The sequence below is a fragment of the Mixophyes fleayi genome, chromosome 1 (genome assembly GCF_038048845.1).
Source record: "Mixophyes fleayi isolate aMixFle1 chromosome 1, aMixFle1.hap1, whole genome shotgun sequence".
In the NCBI taxonomy this organism is placed as follows: Eukaryota; Metazoa; Chordata; class Amphibia; order Anura; family Limnodynastidae; genus Mixophyes; species Mixophyes fleayi.
Window position 1 is genome coordinate 342502055 of NC_134402.1, and position 12823 is coordinate 342514877.

The 12823-nt window shown below is 38.9% G+C and overlaps 1 protein-coding gene across 9 annotated transcripts in view; it reads right to left on the bottom strand.

Annotated features, from left to right (window-relative positions):
* Positions 1 to 12823, bottom strand: part of ARVCF (ARVCF delta catenin family member) — an 803654-nt gene that overhangs the window by 697102 nt on the left and 93729 nt on the right. For all 9 annotated transcript variants that reach the window (XM_075216612.1, XM_075216556.1, XM_075216570.1 and 6 more), the window contains exon 2: positions 1238 to 1269. The gene's annotated coding sequence lies outside the window, so the exon portion shown is untranslated. The remainder of the gene's footprint in view (positions 1 to 1237; positions 1270 to 12823) is intronic.

The window sequence follows — 12823 nt, forward strand, 5'->3', positions numbered from 1 at the left end:
GTGACACTTAGCAATTCAAGATAATCCAGACTTCTGGTACTAGGGATATTCAGTGTTTTGTTTAGACAATGGTAAAAAACAGTAGACTGCATGCGTTAATGATAGAGGAACTACTTTAGCGGAGCAACGTGATACCTTTCCCAGAAATTCTACATTCACTAACTTCTTTTATGTTCCTTTGATCTGGAACTGACATAATTGAATCCCCTATTATAGCTGCCTCCTCAACAAATTTACCTACTTATGCAGTTAAACGGGAGTATATATTATAAACTGCAGTACTGTAGATTTCAGCCCAAGAGGCAAATTCTGCCAAGCCATGGTTTAAAAAGCTTGAGTCCAAAAAGCTAAACACAATGACTAATATGGGCTGCTGAAGTAGGAAACCAAGAAGGTCTTGCAAAATGTGTGGTAAAGAGAGCTCTAAAACATTTAGGGCTGGATTTATTAAGGAACGCAAATGCTAATATGTGCTGTAATCACTTTGCGCAATTCATCTTTAATTACAAAGGACACGTCGACAGCCTACAATTTCAAGGACGGAACTGGGAGGGGAATGGGCGTATGCACGTAGTCAATGTATAGTAAGGGTGTGCCAAACTCGAGTACAGGCAACAGGAGCCGAGTAAAATTTGCCTATCTTAAAAGGTACGTGTTTTTCTGTCCCATCAGTTGCACCAGCTACAGGTCAGATGTAAGTGACAATTGATAGTGATGACGGTCACATATGAATGGTAGAACATGTGTTTGCAATCAGGAGCAGCTGTAAGAATGCATTTTTTGTACAGTAGACATTAATAACATTGCGATAAATGTATTTCATAGAGAATTTATTTTTAATTATTTTTTATTATTAATGATTATATTATCAACAGATGGCAATCAATGAATACTTTTTTTCTGTGTGTTCTTTTGGGACTTTTTATTCCACATATGTATTGGATGTAACCTGCACTGTATTGTGTCTGTCAAAGCAGAGCGCACCTAGACCCTTATTCAACAAGATACGTTTCTTCAGATCTGCTTCTAGCTGAATACGGACGTGAGTATGTTAGAATTACGTATGTTTTAGAAAAAAAACAAAAGAAAATGCAATTTACATTCATTTTAATGAATCAGGCTCTTAATGTTCATCAAACATAACACTTTTCATGGAATAATATATATTTATTTATTTTAAAGAAATAGACTTTGTAATAATAATAAAATTAATTAATTAGACAGGAAACACTCTTACCTTGTCAGTAGCCTTGTTGACCTTGCATGACTCTGAGGAGACAGAATATATATACATCAGTCCAAGTAATTATTATTGATGCTTCATGCAGGAATCAATAGAGCTACATATCCAAAATTAAAGTTGTGTCTTTATTATCAGCACAATCATTGGAGTTAGATAATATAGTTGTAGATCAATAAGATAACCTGTTAAGGTATATATAGCAAGTGAGCTATTAAGCTCTGAAATGAAAGAATTAGCTGAGTGATAATTTGCTGTCTGGTGATACTGAATAGTAGCACTGATGGTAGTCTTAAAGCTTCACCAGTCAGTCCTGGTGCATTTGCACATTCGTGACCCCTACTTTCCGAGTTCACACATGCGTGGTGGAAGTCCTGACTTGCAATGTTTAAATATAATGAGAAAAAAATAATTATTTTGCAGGGATTCTGCTTTAAAAAAAATGTTTTATTTAAATAAAGCATTTTTCTTTCAAAATCTTCTGATATGGTAAAATAAGGATTGCGGGAGTACATGTGCCACCATGACACTACTTATATAGACTTCAGCTGGAGAAACTCTGCGAATCTCTTCGTCGGCGGAGGTTATTGCCAGAGAAAAGGCTTTTTCCCCTTAATAAATAGAACAGTCTTTAAGGTCTTTCTAAATTCCAGCCAACAATTTACTCCGTTTATTTGCCAAAGACAGACTGACTGTAATAGAAGACATACAAATCTGAACAGTTTGTACAAGATAAAAGGTATGTACTAAAATGCATCTAATTATTTAATCAATACCCACACTTATTGTGAATATATGAAACATGATTGAATATACATGAACCCTATGTGTGGGACTTGTTTGTAAATAGTTATATGCACTGGTAGGCACTGTGCCATGTGTGACACAGGTTGGACATATTCAACATCTAACTTGACCAGGTTGAGAGAGGAACTAAATTTTGATTTATGTTATTTAGTAAGCAGAATATGGTGTCAGAACCAGAAGGTGAAATCTAATAGCATATAAATACCAAAGCAGATTAACAGAAGGCAAAAAGTCTCTAATTTTAATATCTAGCATTTAAAAATGCAAAGTATGAAAACCAATCAGATTGTTTTAAAATGTTTTCACCTCAATCTTCAAAAACATACCTTGTGGTAGTGGTCTGACCACCTCTCTCTCCAAACTCACTTGGCTTTCTTTCACCCTTTCTACTTCACCAATTATCACATTGTTTTATGTGATTTCCATGGCAAACTGGGTCCTAACTATAGGTTGCTCTCTGTCCGTTACCATTGTGCTTTAAACACAATTGGATTGGTCGGGGAGCATTTTTTTCTCCAAGCCACCAGGCATGGCCATGCACTTTGCAGCTATTTGCATCCTGGTCCCAAAAGTGCAAATTGTACCGGACAAGTGGCAGAAGCTGGCCAGCCAGCCAGCCACTGCTTACCAGGATAGAGTTGAAGGTCCTAGAATGTGTTTTAATGGTTAAAAATGAATTACAAATAAGCAGATAAAGGTGGTTTACATTTTTCATTAGATTGAGCTTTCATATCTTTAATACATAATGCTGTTTTTGAAGCCGCAGTTTGTCCCTTCTAAATGCCCTGTGTATGTTACTATTTTATGATTATGGCATTTCCAAGATGAACTGCTCGACAAATACAAAAGTATCATAATGCAATAGTATAAAGGAATAAACACTCCTGATAGTGGAAGGAAAATGTACAAATATGCTGCTAGGGAGATGATGGGGAGTTACATGGCATAGGAAGGGTATGGGAAATGCAACAAAGGGAATTGAAGGATTAACAAGTGAAGAATAGGCTAAGTATATATTTGTTAGTAATGTACCAGGATAAAAAATACTTAATGTGTTGCGTATACGAAAAAAAAATGAAATGATCATGCAGAAGATCAGGGCAAAAATGTCTGAAAAAAATCCCTATCCCTAATAATTAGCTGAAAATAAAGTGACATAAGGAGTAGAAAAAAATATCTGGCAGTACATAAGGTATATGAAAATATTTCAACGTTAAATAATTAAAACACATTAATATTCAAGACAATGACAATAGGAATTGAAATTGGATTATGGTGCAGTATTGTTATCCAATTAAAAAGCTGCAACTCTAATTGATTTTAAATAAGTATACAACAATTAAAGATGCTGTAGTTAAAATAAAAAAACATGGATACATTCATATAAAAGGAAAAAGGGAAGGAATATGGCAGGGATTGAGACTACGGGTTCTGAACATGCGCTGGGGAATAGAAAATGAGTGAATATCAGTTTACCTAAAATGAAAGAAACCAATGTAGTCACAGAGAACAATTCTCAGAGAGCGGTCTGTTCAACTTGTAGAGGTGTATTCGCAAGGCACTGTCTCTGTCCTCGTTGTCAGCAGTTGGTGTGGAATCAGTGTTCGATCATAGAAAATGTATGAAATCGGGTGTTTTAATAAAGAAACTATTTATTTGAGTAAGAACACAGCTAAATACAGTAAGATGTAGGTGGTTGTGTACAAAGGTAGTGGTGTTGAACTGTCTGACTGTTCTCTGCCTAATCGCCTTTGTACCAGATTGTAGTCTTTTTGATTAGTATCTGTGTATTTATTGTGAGTGAATTTCTGTTTGAACTCAGCTTGTCTGACAACTGCTGGATCTCCTGTGTACCGGTACTCATAGCTTGATAAAGATCTCACTGCAAGATCGAAACGTGTTGGCGATTAGAGGAGTGTTTTTTGGACCACTGACTGCCATCTACCCTCTGGAGGATCTACTTATACAGCTTGTGATATGTTACCAACTTTAACCTGGCTGATTTAGTAGATATACTAGGCCTTTATATGATCTGTTATGGTTCTGTTATGAGTGTTTTGAAGCTATCCAATAACGATTGTCGAATTTAGGTTTGTGTTTCCAACGCACAAATATTTATTTTCAAAAAGTAGCAGAATAATTCAAGCGAAATAATAGTAAGTACAGCCGTTACTTATTGCAGGCGCTCTGGATCCAGTGAACAGTCATTCAGTCCTGAAGTCTGTGGTCTAGGTGACTGAACTCTAGATGAGGAGCTGCTGCTTATATGCAAACAGTAATACAGTAAAACAATGCAAAGGGTGTGGCTTGCTTCTATTGGTCCAGGTTTCAGGAGGGTCCAGGGGGTTGTAGTTCATAGGCTAGTTTAAGCTCAGAAATCCAAAGGAGGGGGTCATCTCTCCAGGGGATGAGCTCTGATATTCCCGCCATGAATACTAATCCTAATAGTCAATAATTCCTTAACATTAATAACTTGCGTATGCACTCTGCGATCCCTTCGCAGAGTGAACCGGACAGTCGCAAATGTGAAGGGGATTAGTATGACACCACACATGACATGATTCCTTCAACGTGTACCATATGTTTTACTGATATGCATATAACTTATACTATTACACATAAATACTACTATATTTTGACATAAATGACTATGTGTTGCAACTACCATTAATGTGTACTATTTTACAAGTGTGCGTGTTTGTGTGAATGTATGTAAAAGACTAAATACTGTTGTTGCCACGTGTTGCAGCTGCGTACGCGCTTCCACGCCGTAGCATGCCCTTTCACGCCGTAGCGTGCCGTACGCATCTTTTCAAACAAAGACAACCAAGTTTGCTCGATTTTAATTGAAATGACTTTATCCAATTTGCTGACTTCGACAGCTCCACCCTTTGATAGTATAATAAACTATCACCTAATCACCGTTTCAAGTTCAGGGTTATACAACACTTCTTCACATACCATGATCTTGCACCACTCTTTCAGTCTTGTTCTCAGTGTTTCTCCTAGAAGACTGTTTTCCACACTTCAACACAGTAGGAACACATTTGACACATAAACCAATTGCTAAGATGACACCCAGTATAAGGAGAAGGAGCTTACCTACACTAGCAACCATTTCCTGTACCCACTCCCCCAGACCAGAGAACCATTTCATAGGGTTCAACCATGAGAACCAACCTGCCACCTTTACCCCTTTTCAAGCGAAATCCCCGGTTTTTACCGGGCAGCAGCACTTGGTATGGGCCTTCCCAACGGTCTGTTAAACAACCTGAACGTAAGAAATTGCGGATCATAACATAGTCCCCAGGTTCAACATCATGACAACTCGTTTCTGGCATACCAGGTGACAGCATTTTGAGTTTTTGTTGTTGTTGTTTCAGCTGTCTGCTCATTTTTATAAGATATTGCACAGTCACTTCATTATTACACTTTAAGTCGTCTTACGGACTCACGATCAAATGAGGTTGTCGTCCGAACAGTATCTCAAAGGAGGACAGATTAAGAGGAGGTCTAGGAGTGGTTCGAATGCTATGGAGGACTAGTGGCAAAGCTTAAGGCCATGCCAAACCAGTTTCAGCCATTATCTTACCAAGCTTATTCTTTATAGTACCATTTACTCTTTCCACCTTACCACTGGCTTGTGGTCGGTAAGGGGTGTGAAGTCTGCTACTGATTCCCATGAGCTTACACATATTCTGGAAGATATCACCAGTAAAGTGGGTACCCCTATCACTTTCAATGATTCTAGGGATACCGAACCTACACACAAAATCTTGTACAATTTTCTTTGCAGTGAACACAGCAGTATTAGTGGCTGCTGGATATGCTTCTACCCAACCTGAAAACACATCAATACATACTAACACATACTTTAGATTCCTGCACGGTGGTAATTGGATATAGTCAATTTGTATTACCTGAAAAGGTCCGTCTGTAGGAGGGATGTGGGATGGCTCAGTTGGAATAGTTTTCCCAACATTTTTTCTCAAACAAGTAAGACATGACATTGCTTTCTTACCAGCCTGAGAGGAAAATCCGGGAGCACACCAGTATGCTCTCACCAGTTTGCACATACCTTCTTTACCCAGGTGAGTCAGACCGTGTGCTGCTTCAGCCAGGCTTGGATAGTATGTTCGGGGAGCTACAGGCTTACCTTGTCCATCCCTCCAGAGTCCTGAGGACTCTTGACCACATCCCTTCACCTTCCAGACCGCCTTTTCCTGCAGGGAACACAAATCTTGCATTTCAATTAATTTCTGCATGTCTAATGTCTGAAAAACCATCATAGTCTCGGTCCATACAGTCATAGGTTGCCCTGCTGCCCATTTAGCAGCTATGTCTGCCCTGTTGTTGCCCAGCGACACTGGGTCTTCTTCAAAGGTATGGGCTTTGCACTTTATGACGGCTACTGTTCTGGGTAACTGTATCGCTGTCAGAAGTCCTTTTATGTGTTGTGAGTGTGCCACTGGCGTACCTGCTGCTGTCGTAAAGTTTCTAAGATGCCAAAGGGCCCCAAAATCATGCACTACCCCGAAGGCGTACCTAGAGTCAGTATATATATATTGGCTGATTTACCCTCTGCCAACTCACACGCTCTCCTTAATGCTACTAGTTCCGCCACTTGGGCTGAGTGAGGTGGGCCAAGGGGTTCAGCTTCTACCACACCCTGATCGTCTACGACAGCGTAACCAGTACATAGCTCTCCCGTCTCTGTCTGTCTATGACAACTCCCGTCTGTATAAAACGTAAAATCTACATTTTCTAAGGGGGTATCACGTATGTCGGTCCTTACAGTAAAGGTCTGGTTCAGGTGTTCCATACAATCATGCGTATCAGTACTCTTGCCTAACTCATCATCAACCAGGGTCTCCTCACCTCCCACCCTTTGTGTCTCAAGAGACACATATGGAAGGTATGTAGCTGGATTTAAGGTGCTACATCGTTTGATGGTGATGTTTGAGGGTGCCATCAGAGCTAGTTCCCACTTTGTGAATCTAGCTGAAGAAACATGTCTGGTTTGAGCTGAATTTAACAGAGCTGATACAGCATGGGGTGTATAGACAGTTGAATTATGTCCGAATACTACGTCCTCGCTCTTACTTACCAGAAGAGCCGTTGCTGCTAAGCTTCTGAGACATGTTGGGAGTGATCTAGCCACAGTGTCCAATTGTGCACTGTAGTATGCTACCGGTCTGCTAGCGTCACCATGTTTCTGTGTGAGGACACCTGCTGCACAACCATCAGCTTCCGTACAGTATAGCTCAAAAGGTTTTTCATAATCAGGTATTCCCAATGCAGGTGCTCTAGTCAGACTATCTTTAAGATTAAAGAACGCTTGCTCTGACTCTTCTGTGTGTACGACGCGTTCTGGTTTCGAGGAAGAGACTAGTTCCTGCAATGGTAATGCCAGAATAGAAAAACCTGGGATCCAGGATCTACAGTATCCACACATCCCCAGGAAAGTACGAATCTGTTTCTGGCTCTGCGGCAGAGTCATGTGTTGTATGGCCTCAATCCTGTCGGTTGTCAGGTGTCTTAGCCCCTTGGTGAGGCAGTGTCCTAAGTATTTGACCTTAGTCTGACATGGCTGTAATTTATCCTTTGCCACCTTGTGCCCTGTTTGTGAGAGATGAAGCAACAACAATTTAGTATCATGTAAATATGACATAAAAGAATCAGAGCACAGCAACAAATCGTCCACATATTGAATTAGAACAGACCCATTGCAGGGTTGAAAGTATTGCAAACAGTCATGTAAGGCTTGAGAGAAAATACTGGGGCTGTCAATGAACCCCTGGGGAAGTATGGTCCATGTGTATTGCAATCCCCTGTAGGAGAATGCAAATAGGTATCTGCAGTCAGGGTGAAGAGGGACTGAGAAGAAAGCAGAACATAGGTCAATGACAGTAAAATGACTAGCAGACGGTGGAATCTGCATGAGGATGACAGCTGGATTCGGCACTACGGGGAATTGGCTCTCAACAACTTTATTAATTCCCCTTAAGTCCTGGACTAATCTATAGCCCCTACCCCCACTCTTCTTCACAGGGAAAATGGGACTATTTGCTGTGCTCGATGTACGAATTAAAATCCCTTGTTGTAACAGCCTTTCAATAACAGGATATACCCCTATTTCCACCTCCGGTTTTAATGGATACTGTGGGATTTTTGGAGCTATCCTACCACTTTTTAGATTTACCATGACAGGGGCTACGTTTGCCATCAGTCCAGTGTCCTGTCCATCTCTGGTCCATAGTGAACCCGGTATTTCCAGCAACATCCCCTTTACTTGAGATGGACTTTGTTCTATAACAGTAGAGTGTAACATTAACCTTTGAGGGGTGTCTAATATATCCTGTACCTCATGTGCGACTTTCTCTGGTATATCTAGGAAAACACCATCTGAAGTACAGTATATGACACATCCCAGTTTATATAACAAGTCTCTCCTAGCAAGTTAGTAGGAGCCACTGCAGCTAAAAGAAACGAATGTTTAGTATGCAGGGGCCCGATAGTAACTTTTGTGGGTTTAGTTATAGGATAATGTAACACTCTTCCAGTTACCCCAATAGCTGGAATAGTCTTACTGGTCACCTGTAGATTAAAAGGAGAGGTTATCACAGATCTGGCCGCCCCTGTATCTACAAGAAAACTTTGTTTCCTACCAGCTATGTCAACTATCATTGTTGGTTCTTCTCTCAGACTCTCAGTTAACCTCACTGGCTGTAGACTACAGGTATGACCTGACCCCTAGTGCTGACTATCGCTTTCCCGCACAGCATTTGCTGCTATAATATGTGCAGGTAGATGTGAGTCTTCTAGTCCATGTGAGTTCTTCTTTGGAGGATATCTATGTGTCCCACCTCTAGGGTTGCATCTGTCCTTTTTACAATCCCTCCTAACGTGTCCTTCTACATTACAATTGAAACATCTGATCACTCTATGTTTCTTATTATGTGGGTTGTATGCTGGTGGTCGTGTATGTATCCCCTCTAGAGCCTGTATACTCACCGTCATCAACCTATCACTTTTCTCTTCCTTCTTTCTAAAAAGGTTTTTGTCATGCTCCACAGCAGACTCCCTGAGAGAATCTACTGTGATGCCTACAGCTACTTCCCTGTGATGTGGGTCCTCACCTATGTTTGATATCCCAGTAAACCGTGTCATCGCTGCTATAGCTCTAACGAAGTAATCTGATGCTGTTTCACTATCTTTCTGTTTGATGGTGAAAATTTTACTCCAATTTGTTACTACTGGAAAATAGATGGCTAAATGTTTGACAATCTGTTCTATATTCTCTTGATTAATCTCATCTGTCAAGGTGTCGTCTTCCTTCAACGAACAATCTTTAATAAATTGTTGTACGTTAGTGTTGGGAGGAAGACACGCCCTCAATCCTACACGCCAATCCTTATCGGTTGGTTCGTGTGCATTTCCTAAGTCTTTAACAAAGTTCTGACACTTAGCCAACTCTTTTCTAGGATCTGGGAACTCAGTCATAATGGAACGTAATTCTGATCTAGTCCAAGGAGAATGCATTGTAACATTTCTTAAAGGAACTACACCATCCTTATCCGCCTTCCCAGTAATACAGTAAAACAATGCAAAGGGTGTGGCTTGCTTCTATTGGTCCAGGTTTCAGGAGGGTCCAGGGGGTTGTAGTTCATAGGCTAGTTTAAGCTCAGAAATCCAAAGGAGGGGGTCATCTCTCCAGGGGATGAGCTCTGATCTTCCCGCCAAGAATACTAATCCTAATAGTCCATAATTCCTTAACATTAATAACTTGCGTATGCACTCTGCAATCCCTTCGCAGAGTGAACCGGACAGTCGCAAATGTGAAGGGGATTAGTATGACACATGACATGATTCCTTCAACGTGTACCATATGTTTTACTGATATACATATAACTTATACTATTACACATAAATACTACTATATTTTGACATAAATTACTATGTGTTGCAACTACCATTAATGTGTACTATTTTAAAAGTGTGCGTGTTTGTGTGAATGTATGTAAAAGACTAAATACTGTTGTTGCCACGTGTTGCAGCTGCGTACGCGCTTCCACGCCGTAGTGTGCTGTACGCATCTTTTCAAACAAAGGCAACCAAGTTTGCTCGATTTTAATTGAAATGACTTTATCCAATTTGCTGACTTCGACAGTTCACCTGCATATCTTCCATTGCAAGTATCTTTGTTAATTTTGTTTTGATAGGCCATATACTTTCATTTTTATTTGCATAGAAATTTTTTTAAAAAGGGGGCCATCAACTGGATACAAACTACATAGTATTTAGCGGATGCATAAGGGGACACCAATGTGGTTTTATAAAGGGATGGTGGCTACACACATAATTTCAAGACTGTATACAATATCTGAAAAGGAATCAGTCAGCAGAGTTTAGCAAAGTAATATTTAGGTAAAACATAGCTTTACATTGTACACACCATAGAGACTACAACAGCCAATTAAGGCATTGCATACCTAACTGCCACAAATTGGATTATAAATGGACACAAAAGAATGATTGCCAACCCCGACCAACATCTTGTCGGAATCTATCATATGATGATCTAGGACAATAAAAAAGTAGTGAGATACAGACTGCATTTGACTGTGTATGCAGTCATTGTCTGCATACACAGATGGTACTTTCTAGGATTTGACCACTTGCATAGAGTAAGGGTATTTAAAATTTGAGCACATTTTGTATGGGCTAATCTGACAGATTTAGTTGCTCGGCAGTTGGGCAAAGTGGCCAGGTTGAATGGAGTATGGCCAAGTTTAGATATGTTCTCTGTGTAACTGGAAATTTGCATAAAGTTTACAAACGTCTATTATTTTATACCTCAGATTAAGATTTCAATGATCCCTTTAAAGCATGTAAGAAAGGAACATTTGTATTCATACTTCATTAAAACCATGCTTGCCATAAGTGCACAATTATTTTGTAATTTTTCGTACATAAGGAAATACTGACATAGGTACATGTTCAAAACTTGTGATAGTTGTTCTAAGAATAGGAATTAAGACAAAATGAAGCGATAATATTTGATACAGGATTGACATACAAGTAAAATATGGATGAAATAATTTCTGATATAAATAAGTGACTACATTTTTACTACTTCACTCCTGGACAAGATGCGCTCGTGTTAAGGGTGTTAAAATGCTTTGTGTAATATAAGAATATAGAAATAAATGTGATTATTTGTCTTGGTTTAATGGATACATTGTTGTCCTGTCAGAGGATTGTGTTTATCAATAATCTGCAGGAGATGTATCACAGAACAATAGCAAAATTCTAACTGCAGAGGATATTCTCCTCCAAAGCAAGCAGCTATAAACTTAATTTTAAATAAAAAGAAAAACCTAAATCCACAAACACAGTAGTATATATTAGTCTATAAAAAAAGCTATATTAATCTATTTACACAAGCAATGAATGCGTATAGGCCTAATGCATCACTAAGAGTAGACTGACAATTGTGAATATGCCATAAATTATTATATGATGCTCTGCAGATTAGAGTTTAAATTCTTAGCCAGTAGAGGCTAAAATATTGTGACAATGTGCTGACTCATTAACACTTCCCCCATCCCTTATTTTATTTGATTCTCCATTGCATTAGAGATAGATTCAATATTCCTAACAGCACTAAACAACCCCGAACCAAATTTTGTACAGTGAGAAAATTTCCATTAGCTTTGTCAAGAAAATAAAGCTTAATAACACCAATAATTTCATGAACAGGGGATACATAAATCTCTCTTTATAATGCTCTTATCACAATTAAAGCAGAAATTCTAGGTTTTTCTCTTTGAATAGCAAGTTAAGTACCTTTCAAACATGCATTCAATAGTATGTTTTAGATGTTCTCCTACATAGCATTATCACCTTTTAAAAATGTCTCTGGAGGGCATACAAAGGTATGCTCACTCAGTGTAACATAGAAGTGAATGGGGAATGGTGTTCCCCTGTCACTCCATAGCCAATTCGCTGTCAAAGCGCTGAATGCAGCCCATGTGAACGGCCATTCAAGTGGAAAAATGCATCAAACAACAACTACTGATACTGAAAAACAGCAACTTTATTACAGCAAAATCATGTTTTGTTCAATGCAGTCAATATTTAATATCTCAAAAGGAAAGACAATACATCAGCATTTGCAATATAACTGGCTTTAGAATACTGACTACTGTCACAGTGGGTTTAAAATTCTAATCAGTTTGCTGCTATCAGAGTTTTTTACAGTTATGCTGTCAGTATAGGAGTTTATAGCATACTGTGATTAAAATTCTCTTTTCCTTGAAGATATTAAACAATAACCAAATAAATATTTTGCTGTAATAAAGCGAATTTAGGTGCATTCATGTGCCAAGCCTGTACTCCACAAGTAACGCCCCCTTTCATCCAGCTCTGTAGAAGGTGCACCCCTGCAAATATTGCCAGTTTCACCTACAAAATTCATGTAGAAAAGTCAGGTAAAATAAGGGGGGAAAGAATGAGAGAGGTACAACTTTTGCCCTTTTCGTAAGTTACTCTTAAATTATTAGATTTTCTTTTTTGAACAGCCGATTAAGCTATATACATAGGGATATCATTTTACAGTTTTTAAAAAATAATTTCTAGCAATTTTAATTCCATAAACACATTGAGGAGCATGGGAAATGATGCAAGCATCATCTACCATGCAGGGACCCAGCACTTCTGGTGCTAAGCATTTATCTGCCTTCATGAACATTGTTATTATAGCTTTCCATACTA